The sequence below is a fragment of the Motacilla alba genome, chromosome 4, assembly GCF_015832195.1.
Source record: "Motacilla alba alba isolate MOTALB_02 chromosome 4, Motacilla_alba_V1.0_pri, whole genome shotgun sequence".
NCBI classification, from domain to species: Eukaryota; Metazoa; Chordata; class Aves; order Passeriformes; family Motacillidae; genus Motacilla; species Motacilla alba.
The window spans coordinates 44,450,074-44,466,789 of record NC_052019.1 but is presented as its reverse complement, the minus strand read 5'-3'; the positions used below and the strand labels follow the sequence as shown (position 1 = coordinate 44,466,789).

Below are 16,716 nucleotides of genomic sequence, written 5' to 3'. Positions count from 1 at the left end.
CAGCTTCTGTTCATTAGAGCAGTGGGGGCTTTGACAAGATCGTAAGTCAATCACTGTTCCAAGAATATGAACTGTCACAGTTGTACATTCCCGAAATATGGACTAATGAGTTAATGACTGCTCCAGCTGCCGTGCACACCCTGAATAAGGAGTTGTGCCCATGAACACAGTGTGAAAAGGCCAGGCTCAAAGGGGCTCTGAGCAACCTGATCTCGTGGAAGGAAGCGGAGCTGAGCACAGTGGAGAGCAGTGTGACCCAGCTCAGATGATGCAGCTTCCAGAGGGTTTGTCATTGTTTTTTTGTTGTTTTGGGCAGGGGGCAGGAAACACTGGCCATGAGAGCCTCCACTGCCATCTTGTCTTTGTTCCCGATGGCCATGGGATGTGGTGTGCAGGAACAGTCATCATCTGATCCTGGAGAAGCCATGAGGACACAACCTATGACAAGAGTTCACTCTTGTTTTTGATCCTGGTGGTGAACGCCATTTTGTGAGTAACACACTCTCTGGTTTTGCATACTCTTGGTATTACTATTGTGGTTGTTATTGTGCATTTCTTATTGTGTTGCTTAGTGTTTTCAGTAAATTGTTATCTCAGCCCATAGGCTTTGCTTTTCTCCCTCCCTTACCTGTAGGAGGGGAGTAAGAGGAGCGGCTTTTTTGGAATTTAATTTCCTGCTGGTATTACATCACCACAGTGAGCAGAAGCTGAAGGACCAGGAGTAATCTCAGTAGCTAGAAAAATAGTGAGTTTCAGATAGAGAAACATTTTTCATTATTACCAGCTTTTCTCTTATTCTGCTGCTCCTTCTGGGCTGTGGCAATAAGGACCAGTTTGGTTTCTGGTATTCACAGTCAGGGAGCATTTGCACAGGAAGGAGCACAAGCCATTTTTTAAAATGGACACATAGAGACACACAGGTTCAGAAATTGCTTTCACCATTTGCTCACCCAGCAGGCTGCTGTGCCACTTGGACCTGATGGACATGGGGCTTTTCAGCCCCACAACCCTACTCCTATGTAGCTGTTTGTGCTTAGTACAGAGCTGTTTTCTAATAGGCCTGCTTTTATTAGCCATTTTTCTGAAATAAAGGTGGTTTGGGATTTTTTTGTCTTTCTTTAGCACATACAGCTGCAGCATTTAGTGTTTGTATGGGCTATGTAGGCTGCAATCATGCCATGAAGTCCCACTCTAGACCCAGACCCTGAGCATCCACTAATCCTCTTACCAAAGTTAATATACCCTGTACTTCCATGATAAGCAAGAGTGAATAGAAATTCTCAGTCTGCTTTATATCTTGAAGTTCAGGACAGAAATTAACATACATGTATAATGAGCTGTACTTATATAATAACAATATTGTTTTTAACTAAAAAATGTCCCTGCCATTTTCCTCCTATAATGGTATCTCCATTTAGCTCTGCTTTTAACTTCCCATGGAGGCAGACATCCTTTGATGCTAATTCAAGAACGCTCAGTGAATTCCCGTCACTCCTAATCCCTCAGCCTCTCATTCTTTATAAAATGTCTTAATGCCTTCAACAAGGCCCATTAGCACTGGAAACATGGGTTTCCTTGGCCCCCAGCTGAATTAAAAGGAAGCAAAAGTGAGGGCCTGTTTATAGGATAATCTTGTCCACCATCTAATCCTCTTTCATTTGGGTTTATTTCCTATTGGGTTTTTTTACCTCTTAAATAATTGCATTCTGGCACCAGCCATTCAGAGCACATTTCTCTGACTCAGCCTGACACCTGTAATGCCACCCCCTGGCACAGTTCAGGCTTTCTAATCAGTACCCATCACTGCTGCTGGTCCTTGTGCCGGCAGGTAGAAGCAGCACCTCGCTGTTATGGGAGGGAAAGCTGCTCATCTGCCAAGCTGGATTACTTCCAACATAAATGCAGCCTTTCTTTCCATTTCTTCCTGTACTTTCTCTTTGGTCTAGGCTTGTACAAGGAATTTTTAATTGCTAAATGTTCAATGTTAAGTGCAGTTTATAAGCAGCTCTTGTGTTCCAAGTAGGAATAAAATGATACAGTGTTAACTTTTTTCAGTTGAACAAGGGAAAATTCAGCTATGATGCCAACTGACATGCTACCAGTTAGAAACAAGTGGTTTTAAATGAACTTTGAAAGTCAGAGCTGGCATGTAAAAATCAGCCTTTCCTTCCGATATAAAGCAAACAGAACTAAGCCAGACTATCGGACTTTGTGTACTAAGTACATAGTTCTTATTCTGTAAAACATCATTACGTTCAGTCAAGACAGGAATTTATAAGTGCTTACGGTTGCAGTTGTGGACCCTCTTAAATGTCTAGTCTGGTGCTGATTAATCAGCACTGATTGCTCTTACTTTTAAGGAAAAAAACCCCTACAAACTCTCTCATCTGCTGAGAGTTGTGATAACTCATTGATTTCAAGGGCAGAATGGACAACTGACTTGCTTATCCTATTTCATTAATCAAGAACCATTGTATTTTTCTAATTTCCTATTCTCCTCATGGTTTTGTTAAGTAGTTAATTATCCTTAGTTTTTAAAAAAACAACCAAAAGTGGGAAACCAAACAAACCCACCATTACAAACAAACAAAACATAAGTAGATATTTATATAATTAGTATTATAATATTATATAATTTATATTATCTGGCTTTGGCAGACTTTTTTTTCCTATTACACCTTTTTTTTACTGATACCCAGTCCTCTTGGTGAGGATTCATGTGAGCCCATTCTTATTCTGTGTCAGGAGAATGTACAGCAGCCATTGTACCATGACAGTCATTATACCACTGGGATAATGTTATTTTGATTGCATTTGTCCCTTGTTAGAAAACTTTTATTTTAGCACAGGGTGGTCAGATGTAGGTTCCCTGTGCTGCAAAAAATTATGTGTCTCCACAGTGGATTATCCTAAAGTCACACTAGCTGAGGTAGCAGTCTCCCTCTATGCTCTTCATCAAAAACCATGGCTTCTAAAGCTGATGGAAGAAATCCTGGTCCAGAGGCTCCAGGCAGGGGGATTCCAACTGGATTTTTAATCCATGCGCCAAATTATCACAAAGTCTGAAGGTTGCTAGGCTTGCAGATGCTGCAGTAATGCTCAGTTTTGATGTGTTTGAATGGGATGCAGAGAGATTTGGGCTTGAAATTCTTCCTAAATTTCAATGGGTTTGTGTACTGAATTTTCTGATGGTCATTTAGAATGTAACAACTTATTACGAATTTATATCCACGCATCATATAAGTATTTCAGTGAGGGAATTAGTAACTGCTGTGGTTGGAGTGTTTAAACATCTGATAAATCAAGTGGGTTTCCAGCTTCAAAACAGCACTTTTCTAGATTGACACTCATTAGCAAATATACACTGCCAATGGTTAGCGTTAATCACTATCAGTCGTTAACACTACTTATTCAAACAATTAGTCTTTAACAGTCTTATTCTAAATTAGCCATGAGTGTGAATGAGGCTGATGCTGTGTAGCTAACACTGATGCAGCTCTTAGTGCTTTCCATGGCTGAGGTCCCTAAAATCAGATTCAAGAGCTCTTCCAGAAGGAAAGCTGGAAGAGAAGTTCATGATGTTCTTCTTCCATATTTTGCCTTATTACCCCTTCATTTTTTTATGCTTCTCAGCTCTTCCCAAAAAGTGAAGGGATGGGGAACTCACCTCCTAGCATTATTTATCCTATTTTTAGGATCCAAGTCTGCCTCTTTTCCCTCTGCAATTCCATGCAATTTAGACACTTCTGCTCAGCTGTATTACAAAGTCTCACCATGCTGATAGCTGTTACTGGTGGTGTTACTGTGGCAGGAAATACTCGCACACTGTGGAGGTCAGGCCAGTTTAGTGTGTATATGTTTGTGTTGAAAGCAAAAAAAAGATTTTATTTTTCTTTGAATACTTGTAATTTACACTTCAAACAGGCCTTGTCTTTCCTACAAGCTCTTTTGGTGGAATTTGGGTGGTCAGATTTTCGTTATTTAATATATGAGTGCACACTGGAATAAAAACTTCTCCCTCGATAACTAAGTTGGGGGAAGTTGACATCTCCAGAAGGTGGGAAAATTTACCCCATTTGTGTAAAAGCATAGATTAGGGAAAGATGTGTCTTGCACTAAACTCCTTTGAAAGTCTAGAGATCCTGTTGATGTAGTGGTTTCATGTGAATGCAGCTCAGCAAGGTTGGGATTCTGCACTGATTTTTCCCAAGCTCATGCTGCCTGAAGGCTGAAATGAAGCCGTCACTGAAGGAGCCCACCAGGTGAGATGACTGCATATCCTCTCTCCTGAAGTATGACACGCTTTAAAATCAAAGCTGATACTTTTGAAGGGCCCAGGATTTTGCTGACTCTGTGTCAGGCTGCAAACAGCTAACATTTTCACCTTTGCTATACTAGATTTAATGTATCTAGGAAAACAGGCAATCTGATAATGTATTGCTACTATTGACTTAAAGGAAGGTGCAGGAGGCGTGCTCTCCTCACAGAGATCTCCTGGGGAACTCAATATTTGACTACAAAAGCTGTGAGTTCTTTTATCCAGGCACACTTGATTTTAGAGGTGATATGCAGAGGACCAGCCTTGCTGTACATTTTGCCCTCGGTGAGTTTTACACACCTGCTGTTCCGTGCTTTGCTTGGCCAAAGGAGACTCTTCCCTGCCTGAAGTAAGGCATAAGTAGGTGAAGACAAAAAAAATTTCCCAAATTCCAAATTTCTCTCCATCAAGTGTCCCCTTTGAAGCATTACAAAATTGCACATGCTCCTGTTGGGGCTTTGGGCCAGCAGCTCTGTGGCTTCCTGTACCTTCCTTGGTGTTAAAGCCACTTAGGTACCAAGTGTTTGACAACCTCTCTTGCCTCTGTAGCTCGGATTTCAACCAAAAGATTCAAACAGTAATGGCCTGACATGAACTAAATGACAAAAAGTATTAGTATAAAACCGAAGTGATCTGAGCCTGCAAGCACCCTCTGGGTATTTCTTTTTTATGGAATACAATGCTGTTGTTCCCAGTCATGAAGCAGTAACATGTGGCAAGGGCTCTGTCAGTGAGGAAGGCCTTTGTAAGTGTTTCCCTGAGAGCTGTTATCTGAGGAAAAATTCTGAACCAGCATGAATAAATAATGTGCTGATAAGTTTGTCTAGCAATACCCACTCTACAGTGAAGAAACCTTAGGTGATCAGCTGGAAACCAGTGACCTTTCAAGAGTGTGTTGATGCCCACAGCAGAGTCATAATTGTTTTTTCCACTGCACTACTGTAAGTACCCAATGCTAAAACCACCAATAGTAAATGAGAATGAAGCATGGCATAGACAGTACAAAAGTTTTAGACAAGTTCTCTTTCTGTGCTGAAAGCATCTGCATTGCAGTTCAGCGCCAATGAAAAGCACCAGTGGAGAGACCCAGATAGAAGGGAGTGAGCTATCCTGACATTAATGGCAGCCAGTGCAGAGCTGTGGCCTGTAACACATCCTCTGGATGTCAAAGTTGAATTTCTTTCCTCAAGTATGCTAGTGAGCTTTTAAACAACCTTCCTCCCTTTGTGGCATGTGGGCATTTTTAGGGAAAGTTCTGACAACCTTGATGCTAGGATCTCTACCAGCTAAGGGGAAATACAGAAGGAAAAAGGTGTTGTGGAGTTTTAAAAAAATGGTATTAGCCATGCACATTAGCGAGTGACAACCTAGTTCTCTGGTTGGGGGCACTCTGGCAGCCAAGGGCTATTACTACCTTTGCCACTGACTAGTGATGGAGGGTGAGCAAGTTGGGTTCCCTCTCTGTGTTTTTTGGCTCTTGAGCCTTATATCCATCAAGTCAATTCAGAACTCTTCAGTGCTGACTCCCAGGAGCCAGAAGTCACTGTGTGTTTATGTCTTGTATAATGAAAGGCTGCAGTTTCTTGGAACTTTAGGTTCATAGCAGAGCTATTAGTAAAAGCCAAGTTCATCAGACTGCTGTGGACTTCAACTTTGTCACTATAATTTCTGAAATAGCAGTCAGGGGATCCCTTTGTCTATTTCTTCCAAATTACTTGCTAATGCAATGTAGTAGTTGAGCACATTTCCAATTAAATGCAGCTACTTTATAAAACAATGTTTAAGTTGCTGGCCTAAATTACTCCTTAATTAGGTCATTTTTTTCCTAATTGATTAAAAATAGGATTTCAAATTAAAACAGAGAAATTGAGTAACATCACACAAATGATATTATTCAAATCTGAAAGTCATGAAAAAGAAAAGAACTGTTATATTGAATTGCAGATCAGCTGTAGATAGGACTTTTGGGATTGTTCTCTAGAAAATCTATTATTTTCCTTCTTTGAAATTAGGGCAAGGATGCAATCAAATAAAAAAAGTTTAAAGCCCAGAAGAAAAAAAGCCATTACAAGGCAGCTGATCAAATATGATATTATTATTATGTATCGTTTGTAGTATGATAGTACCTAGAGACCTAGACTAAGGCCCCAGAGAATTTGCAATTAAAGTCAACAAAACAAAGGATGAGGTAAAAAAAAAACAGATAGCAAGAGCTTAGCTTCAAAAACCTGTGAAAAAATTTGGAGGTAGCTCAAGAAATAGGGCCAAGAGGCCCATTGGCTTCTTGTGTCTCTGAAAGGCCACAGCTTCATGCTGCTGTGTCTACCAAAGAGTGCTCCAGCACAGAAGTCTGCTGATGGAAAGACTCCAAAATACTCACCCTAAACAATGCTCTGTACTCTAAAATAAAACACTATGGCTCAGTCTCTAGTAACTTTAGTTCTTGTCAGTGTCATAAACAACCGAAGCCACAAAGAAAACTCAGATGTCTGATGAGGCTATTCAGACAGTTTGCAGTGTGGTGATTCAGGGCTTTTGGTGAAAGATAAAAAAACATTGGCTGGCTGACAGAGATAGATAAAATTTAATACAACTACACTGATTTCTGTAATACTAGATAATTCAGGTAAAGCAGTGTTAAAGTGAATTGACTTTGGTGAAGAGCTGTCAAATAGTTAATTCTCTCTCTTTGCTACTGCCACCCTGATTTATTTGAGAGGAGAAACTAGTCCCTGATTTAAGTTCAGTTCTAGCAGTTTAGCTGATGTTTCACAGCATCATTTCCTTAGAAGAGCAGAAATGCAGACTGTGTGCTCCTCATTTTCTTCTCTTCCAAAAAAGCTCTCTCCTGGCTGTGTCTTCAGTCAGTATCCAGCACAACTTATGTAGGCTGGTTGCTTTCATGGCCAGATTAACACTCCATCTCTGCTGTACTTACAGTTTGGCTTAAACCTTAGTTTTGTGTGTCCATCTGTTCCTGTCCCCTTAAACTTATTATCTTCTACTCTTACTATCTTCTGGCTTTTCATTTTTTCAACCTCTATGGTGTACAGAACCACTCTAGGCGATTTCCTGCCATCATTTTTAGCTGGTCATGCCATGCCCATGAAAACAGAGTAATGCTCCAGGAGCTGTAGTGTGAAATATGTGCTGCAGAAGGACTTGGGCTCAGCTTGACTAAGCACACCCAAATGCCTCATCTGCCAAGGCAACAGCTTTTTTTGGGTCAAACCAGAGCTCCCTTTCACAGAAGTAGGCAACACCAAGGCAAAGAAAGTAAGTGTACAGTAATATCTTTGCAGCCTCTAGTGATCCATATCTTGGAGGTCTCCTGAGTTAGCTGTGGCATTTTCCTTTCATATGCTTGAGCTGTTTTCCTGTATAAGTTTGTACAATTACACTTTGCACCCATGTGAATTGATGGTGTACTGGGGAACATGCTGAATCTTTTCAGCAGCATGTGGCAAGTAGTTCTTGGGTTCAAATATGTAGCATATGGAAAAATATCAGTCTGTTTTTTTTCTAATCTGAATGCTGAACATGAAATGTAGACGCCTCTGATTCTTGTATTCTGAGAAACACCAAATAATAACCATTTTATTCCCCTGCTCTGCCAGCTGAGATCCTTTTTCCTTATAAACCCCTCAGTCATCTCCTTAGTACCAAAGCCTAATCTATCATCACTCCTGGACAGGAAGCTGTCAAATTCCTTTGATTAGTCTTATAATCCATCTCTAGACTCTTTCCAGTTACTCTTTGATCCTTGCTGAGACCAGGACCAGAACTGCAGCCGGTATTTAGAGTGCAGGCACATATTAGAGTTATGCAACAGCATTATTATGCAACGATGTTGTCTCCTGTTCTGGATTTTTTTGCCTTTCCTCTAATTTAATGACTTCTTAAACCAACACTGATGTGTTTCTTTCTTAAGTGATTTAGAGCATACCACTGAACATGCATGGCTACTACTTTTTTTCTTCATGCTTTAGTTTGCATTTATTGAACCTAACCCTTATCTATGATTTTTATCTGCCAGTTTCTGATACATTTTTCTGCAAGTACTTGGAGTTATTTTTTTGTTTTAAAATTTTGAATAATTTAGGAACACAAGCAGACTTGTTGTGCACAACCTCTTACCAATAAGCTGAACCAGTTCACCCCAAGTAAGTCTGAAGGAAGTCTAGCACTAAGCTGTTTCTATTCATTCCCACTTCTTTTGTCCATTACTTTAATCATAGTATGATTGTGATCTTCTCATAGTGATCTATGAGAAGACCTTTTGTTTACTACAACCAAACATGAATCAGAAAGAGAAACTATGAATGTCCTTGAGGCTGTTTAAATTGTTCCATAGTCTTTAAACAATGTTAACATGTTAGAGATCTTTGATTATTGTGTGTCTGTCAATTTAGATATTCTTGTGACTTGAACCCTGGGCACTCACTCTGTGAAGCTCAAATGCCTGTGCAGAAAGCTGACAAGTTCCCATGCAGAAATTTGCTAAGAATATGATTCATGATTCAGAGAATGGGGGTATCTGGGAAGCAGAAAAGCACACCTCTCAAGCTGCAGTTTTGAGGAGAAAGTCCCGCCTGCTGAACATTTTTTGCCAGCTTTAAGTATTTACAGTGCTATCTTGCATGTGTTTGCTGTAGAGCTGTTAGGATAAAGCACTTTTCATAGCCATGAATCTTCATAGCTCATGTTCTCATAGCAGCAGCACCTTCTCCATGTACCTGTTGCTGTCCAGACTGTTCTTTCACTGATACCTTTTATTTACAGCCCCCATCTTATCACAAATATGTATCACTGCCTTCTCTGGCACGTATGAGCTTTCTGTTTTGGTAAGCAGCTGTCACACACAACAGCTTTGACCGTTTGTCCAGCAAGATCTTTCTGCTATCTGGCCCCACCTGGCTAATCCAACAATAGACTGGAAAAAATCTGAGCACACTTGTTAGAATGGATCTTGTCTGCCTTTTTTCAGAGGTAAAATGAATTCCACAGAATGTGTGAACGGCCAAAAAATCATGGGATAGTGTTCAAATCAGTTTGTCAGTCATGATTTGATTTTTCAAGCCAGTCCAAAAATAATTAATATTTATGTATTTCTTTTCATCACTAAGGATTTAATGTACTTTCCAGAAAGATATATCTATTCCAGCTACCACTGAAATGCAACCTCTGCTTAACATCAATATTAGTTTACAGTATGAGGAAGAGAAAAAAGACAATCTTACCTAAAATACAGCAATTTTCATTCAAAATTATTCCTTTTAGGAATGAAAAAAACCATAAAAATCTGCATGATTTTGGTGCACAAAATTGGGCCAATTATATGACATTTAAGGGGAATAGTAACATTTCTCATCCCAAGAGCTATAAATACTTCTTGAACATTTTGTGTGACATCTTTAATTCATCCTCACATCCTGAAATTTCTGTCATCTGAAATATGCTGTAGTTGTTGTAGGTAAGTTCTGCAGTGTACGGTTAGTAGGTTCTTGTAAGTTCTACGGTGACTTTTAAGGAAACTTTGCTGGTTTATTGCATCAGAAGCCTGGGCTGCAGGTAAACATGAACTTGGCAGTATAGTTTAGGCTTTGTCGCTTCTGTGTGCTGAATGTGGTATTTGTGTGATCCACCTCTGTATCCTTTAAAGAAACAGCTGAGTTTCAGTAGCAGGTGAAGTACTCTTAACTGTATGTCTTTTATTTTTTTTAGATGTGGGTGAGAAATATAATTATTAGTCTTTGTTAGAATTTTTATAGGCATTTATGTACATTTATGCTCAAAGCAAACTCAACACATGTAACTGTTGGTGCCATGGGAAATACTGCCATGGGTTCATTTATGACAGTAACTCTGAGGGTGCTGACTTACACAATATTCTCATCTCTACTTTAACAACCTGATGGGATGGAAAACTGAATAACACATGTTTGCTTTTATTTAGCTCTGTCTATCCCTCCAAATCTTCCCCTGCCTGCTTGATAATTGGATTTAAACAGTTTTTAATTACATTGTGTGAAGCTTTGGTAATATCAGCCCCTAAGTATTTGTACTATATTTTTGGGTGCCCACTTATGATTCCATGAGGTGAGCAGGGCTGAAGGGCAAACTCTAGAAAGCTGCATCACGGCAGTCTCAGAGTCATTAATTTTGTGCAATGATAACTTTGTACTCAGAGAGCAATATTCATTATAAGCAGGAGGGGAAGCATGCAAGTCCTTAATTAACAGTAGGATATCATCAGCATAAAGTAATAGTTTAATGTTCTACAGAAGCAGTGTTATGGCCTTTTAGACTGTTGGGTTTTCCATTTTAGACAATGCCAACGTAAGACTGTAATTGACTGGATGCCATTACCTGGCTCTCATTATTACTCTCCAGGCACTACCCACAGCACCCCATTTCCTGTAAGTGACCCACAACTTCTGTTTAATGACCCAGATAAATGTCCTGGTTTCCAAGAGACCTCCATTTCCATTGTGCACGTGACCAGCAACTGACTTTTTTCCCAAAATCCAACCCAATCTGCTGTTTTGCCTCTTTACTAGCTCACAGAGGGGGCAGATTTCTGCACCAATGGCCAGATCTGCAAAATGAACAGGAGGTTTATTTTATTTGTAGGACATGCTGCATCAAAGGAGAGCCACCTTCTCTTCCCTGCCTAAATGAGAAGCTGAATTTTTGTCTCCTTGCCAGTATCACCCTGAAAACAGCTAAAAGAGTAACTTTCAGGGACCAACAACTGCTCAAGGAGTTAGTTCCAGCACCAAGGTACTTGCACTGACCAGCAAGCTCTACAGCCTAAGTGAGGCCCCAAGTCTGAGACATTGCCTTTAAGAGCAGGATGAGAAGGCACTGGGCAGGCCCAGCTTGTTAGAGCACTGTTAGGCTGTGACATCTGCGGGAACAAAAAAGGCCTGTGGATTTTTTGCCCCCATGCAATTAATTTCATATTTATATTCACAGTCTCTTGCATCCTTTTGCTTTGATTTCTTTTTTTCACAGACCAGAACTGAGGCATCTAGAAATCTTCACATGGCTGACACTGCATGAGAAAGTGCCTGTTCCACCAGCACAGATTTGTGAAGACAGAAAATAGGTAATAACTTTTCACTATTAAAAAAAAAATGTAATTAATACCTTACACGAGGGGGACAGGTTGAACCTGGTGCTATTTCTCAGAGGAGACTGACCACTCTGTTTCTGTGTGTCCAGGGCTGTGCAGCAGTGAGGCTCAGTGGAATTTCTCTGTGGAAGCAGACTACATTAACACTACCTTCTCAGCCTCACATATGAGGACTAGGACTCCTAGATGTATTTTCAGTGAAGCTTAGGAGAGACAGAAAGGTGTTTCAAGGTTAATATATTTGTTACACATTTCAGGGAGTGAGGGAAGAAATTAATTCCCAGAAGACTAATTCCGCGTGAAGGGGAGCGCTAATTTTGGAAATGCCATATCTCTGCTCTGTGGGTGTAGCTAATACTTGTGGGTTCTTCACAGAGCTACATACTGTGCTCCAGCAGAGAACTGACATTGAACCCATATCTTCCCCTTCCCTCTTGAAAATTTAGTACCTTCAAATGCAGCTTTCCTTGTTCCTATGAACAAAAATTATCAGTATATACTGCACATTTCCTGTTGCGTTTTGGGAATATTTAGAATAGCTGGAATGAATATGTGTCAGACAAGGCTACAAGTGCCTTTTCTGCTTCTTTGCATGCCTTTTCAAGGTAAATTGAAACCTTTTCTTTTCCCCAGACTGAAAGCTCTCTTAAGAAATCCACCCCTATTTACTTGGCCAACAGGTAGCATTTAGTTGTTATTTGAAGCACACTTAAAGCATGACTTGCTCTGTCAATGTATTCTCTTTGCATGTCATGTAGTGACTAGTCCATAGGCAGTTGCTTAAAACAAAGGATTTGTTCCTTTTTAAAATCAAGGTAGTCTGCTGTTGATGCACTGTAGTTCACACACACTTTTCTGAATGCTTTGTTTCAACTATTTTTTTTTCTGAGTTCTCTCTCTTAAGTAAATCGTGCTCATAATTTTTTTCCTGAAATAAACTGCTAAAGCATATTTAAAATAGCACAGTATTATTTTCAGCCTTCATGACCTCTACACATAGAGAAGGCAGATGATTATTAGAATGCATATTTATACTTAATTCTGGCCCAATGGTTTCCTTACACTTACTGTGTAATTAGAAAAGGAGAGAAAAGCTAAACATTTGAGCTAGAATTAAAATACTGTAGAGTATTTATCCTAATTCTTAAAAAGGACTGAACCGCTTCAAATACTGACATGTAAACATAGAGATGCTGAGGTCACCTCTAGTGACTTGCACTTGATATCCTTGACTGAAAACAGGCTTACCCTCATGAGGATGGCTGCTTTGAAAACTTAGCTACCTGAGTACAAAACCAGATATGAACAAAAAGCAGAACTGCATCATTTACCTGTGTCCAGTGGCCTGGAGATCTATGGGGACTACTGGATTTAGTCCCAGTGACAAGCATTCTACACCCAGCAGACAACTGTAATTAATTTTCTGTTTGGTGATGTGCTCCAGGCTGATGACTTTGTCCTGCAAGAAAAAGGTAAGAGCTAATTTGATCAGAAAAGGCATAATCCAGAAGCTGTCTGAAATGAGTAAATAACTTTTAATTTTCTATAGTAGAGTCTGGCTAGGTCTGGGATGAGCTCATGCTTCACACGGAGCTCGCACTGCAGGGCTTTGTCCAAGACTTCTCTGCACCACTTCTGACAGTATGGGGTTGTTTTTTTTTTTAATACTAGGAAAAAAACCAACAACCCAGACTAGAATTTTTATGATGCCTTGATTGTAGTACTTCTTTTCTTCCATCAACTAGTTCTAAATCCCATTCTGATTTTTGGATTTGTTTTGGAGATTTATTTCCCAAATGTTTCATCAATTTGATTGATGCAGCTGGTCAGCACTTCACGACAATTAACTCAACCTGAGGAATTTATGGCAATTAATTGACTTGGAATTTAAACTGTACTCACTGAAGTAGTCTGCTGACACAGAAAACAGTAAAAATAAAAATATCTCTGAATTCTGCCTTGACTTCTTTAAAAATTTAATTCCTATTTAAACCTGCCTTAAATCACCCCAAATTGAAGACCAGCTTCATTGGAAAAAAAGACTATGTTTTTTCATAAGCCAGACACACCTGGTTAATGAATACACCTGGTTTTTTAGAATTCATATATTGGCTGAGATGGGAGCTGGATTTCCATCTGCAAAAAGAGAACCAGTTTCAGAAAACATTTATACTTCCTTGTGTGATTCTTGCAGTATGCACCCAAACCCGACACTTACTGAACAATAGCAATATCCAAATGCAAATTGAATGACTTGCACTGCCTCCCTTTATGAAAAGAATATGTCATTTTCTCTATATGAAATGGAGTTTTCTGTCTGTCATTCATGAGTTATACTAGCAGAATGTATTCAGACATTCAAATATTTACATACACAACTTAACAGGTCTTTCAGATACCTGTATTGTTTTAATGGATACACCTGCTTGCTGGCCTGGCTATTTGTGGGCTCCAGTGCAGGCCAGAAGATCCAGGTTAAAAACACTGCTGAAGAAAAGCAATAGAGGCAGCAGAAGCTGCAGCACTGGGCAACTACAGTCCCAAGCAGGGAATCTGGTCATTCTTATAAAGAGTGCTCAGGCTGAGTCACTTGAGGGATGGCAGGCCACTTCTGTCATTCCACTTACTTTGTCAGCCTAGAAGAACAGTCATTCTTCCAAAAATTCATCAGGCAACAAAGAGATACAGATTTACAACTCCCTCCTACAATCAGACCTGGATGACAGCATGTCCTGGGTTGACTATATGATGCTTTTATCCCCAGTCATCTTGTTCTGTTTATGCTGAATAATAATGCTCACCTTTTCTGCATTTCTAGAGTCACTAAAATATCTCTTCAAACATACCATCTCCCTCCTGGGTGCCAGGCCAGTGCTCACTCAGCTTTTGCCACAAAAACCAGGTGAACACATACAAATTTATTCTGCAAAGGACTACATTTGTGGCTCACAGCTGTCCAGCTCCTGCTAGCACAATCACTAGCACAACATCTTCATGTTGAAAGGACACATGAATAAATGAACTAAAAGATATTCTTAGGAAAAGCAGGAAGTGCAGTTGCACAGTCAATTTGAATTTGGTCAATACAGTAATGTCTCTGAAACAACAGAGAGATACTTTCCTTTTGATGGTTTCAGCTTGTTCCTGAAGCAGCAGTATCTCAGGCATTCTGTGAATATTCTTACAACCATCAGGATTAATATGTACTGCTGGGTGCTGGTGAGGCACTAGACCAGAAATCAGGAGAAATGGCCTCTTTCCTAGTTTCCTCTAACAAGGTCCAGTGACACATCTGCAATTTTTCAGAATAAATAACTTAGATTAGCCATCTTGAAAACTATTCCCTGATCCTGAGTTCTGAAAGGAATGGAGAACAGCTCTGTGTAAAATGAGACACCAAACCACAAGTACCCCAAAACACCAGTCAGATTCAGCACACTTTCTTTTTACCAGCTTGCATCCTTATTTCCTGAATTTAACAATGCTTCCTTGTAAAACACTCCGAGACTGAAGCACAGAAACTGCTATTAAAGCTATTACTATTTTTGTTTTGATTGTCATTTTCTATTTCTGCTGCTCTGGTATTTGATTACATTTGAGACATGGGAATATAGAAAAGAATGCCATTATAGCTGTTCATTCTTCACAAGGTTACTCTCAGGCGTGCTCACTCGCACATGCCGCCACACTCCCGTTCCTGTTAACATTCCTAAGGCAAGGAGATGTGCTGGTTTATGGACCATCTGTCAGGCGGCACCAGGGCCCTGTATATCGATGCCATGTTTGTTGCTAGCCCTTATTTGAAACAAAGTTCAATTCAAAGCACCTCCAAGTACAGAGAGGGGAGGAAAAAAAAAAAGTCAGTGTGTTTAGATTACATTCAAGTTTTAAGATTAACTAAAGAAAGGGAAAAAACAGTCTGCTAATGGGTAGAGCTCAGTGAAGAGCATTATTGTATTACTTCTAATGCACATAAAGCGTCTCCTATTAAAAAGGGATGGCAGTTTTACATCCTATTAAATGTATCAAAGCTGTTCTTCAATTACAAATCCTTTTTATATGCATGTTTTAACAAATATGTCTTTGATAATAGAGTGCAGTAGTAGTTTTTTATATGCTAAACAAGATCCCTACAATATAGCACAATGATAGAAAAGGAAAAGTACCAGAAGAAGGTAGGTCTGTTTGGCAGGGCAGGGAAGACTTCAGTATTTTCATTCCCTTTGTAGCTCACAAAACAGAGTTTTCACACCATTGCAATGTATGTACATTAAGACACTGATAAAATAGCACAACCTGCAAATGGTACACTGAAGGAGTTTGGCAAGATGCTATTGTTTTTCCACATCGTTATCTTTGAAAGCAAGCTGTGTGCTAATAATGCTAGGGACAACAAAAATAAAAGCAAGCAGTGCTTGGCCGCAACCTGCTTTGGAAAACATAAAATTTCATCCAGGCCTGAGAAAAGCATCTTCCCCAAAGAAAAGAGACTCTTCCTGCCTGGAGAAGGCAATGAGGTGACAATGCATATGGTCCTGGCCCTATGGACTACCCACAAACATCACTTCCACAAGCCACCAAAGTCCTGATGCTGCCCTGGGAAGCCCAGCACATGAAATTGTGCAGTGGCCAGTCTGGCACTGTTTGACCCAGGGCAACAACATTGTTAGGATTATCAAAGAAAACCAGAGAGGGACACAGTGTGATACTCAGTTATTAAGCCCCTTCTGCCTCTCCAAACAGTTGCTAGGGCTGGGCAGTGCACTGCAGATTTTTCTGAGTCTTCTTTGTCCAAAAAGCCAGCCTCTTGCATTGCCTTCTTATATATGGGGCCTTGGGAATGGAATTCTGGCATTTTGGATTTCAGCCCCGGAGATGCAGAGTTGAGTTCCCTGTCTCTCACCATGCCCACCCCTGACCTTACAATTGTGCCAAATCCAAACTCCATTCCTACTTAGGAGAACTGGAGTCACAACATTAATTAGATTGGGCAGCAGGCTGCCACAAACCCAGCTCCATTTGCATGGATCAGGTATTATTGACATCTGGCACAGGAATGAGCCCGTGCCTATGGAAATATATGAACACACAATTAGCTTTTTCAGGCTTCTGATGAATTAATTGAATGGAGGTTCATGAATCTCAAAAAGAAGACAAAAGATATGATAATAATAAAGAGCAATAATAAATTCTGCTTAGCCTTTTGTCCCTCTGCTTTCTTGGTTATGGAGATACGGAGAGCTGAAGAGATTTAGTGAAA

At 40.0% G+C, this 16,716-nt stretch overlaps 1 long non-coding RNA gene across 1 annotated transcript in view; it reads left to right on the top strand.

Moving 5' to 3' along the window:
* The first annotated feature begins 322 nt into the window (after window positions 1–322).
* Window positions 323–16,716, top strand: part of LOC119700931 — a 46,685-nt gene continuing 30,291 nt past the window's right edge. The window contains exons 1-2 of the long non-coding RNA XR_005256927.1: window positions 323–489; window positions 11,336–11,429. This is a non-coding gene — a long non-coding RNA (uncharacterized LOC119700931). The remainder of the gene's footprint in view (window positions 490–11,335; window positions 11,430–16,716) is intronic.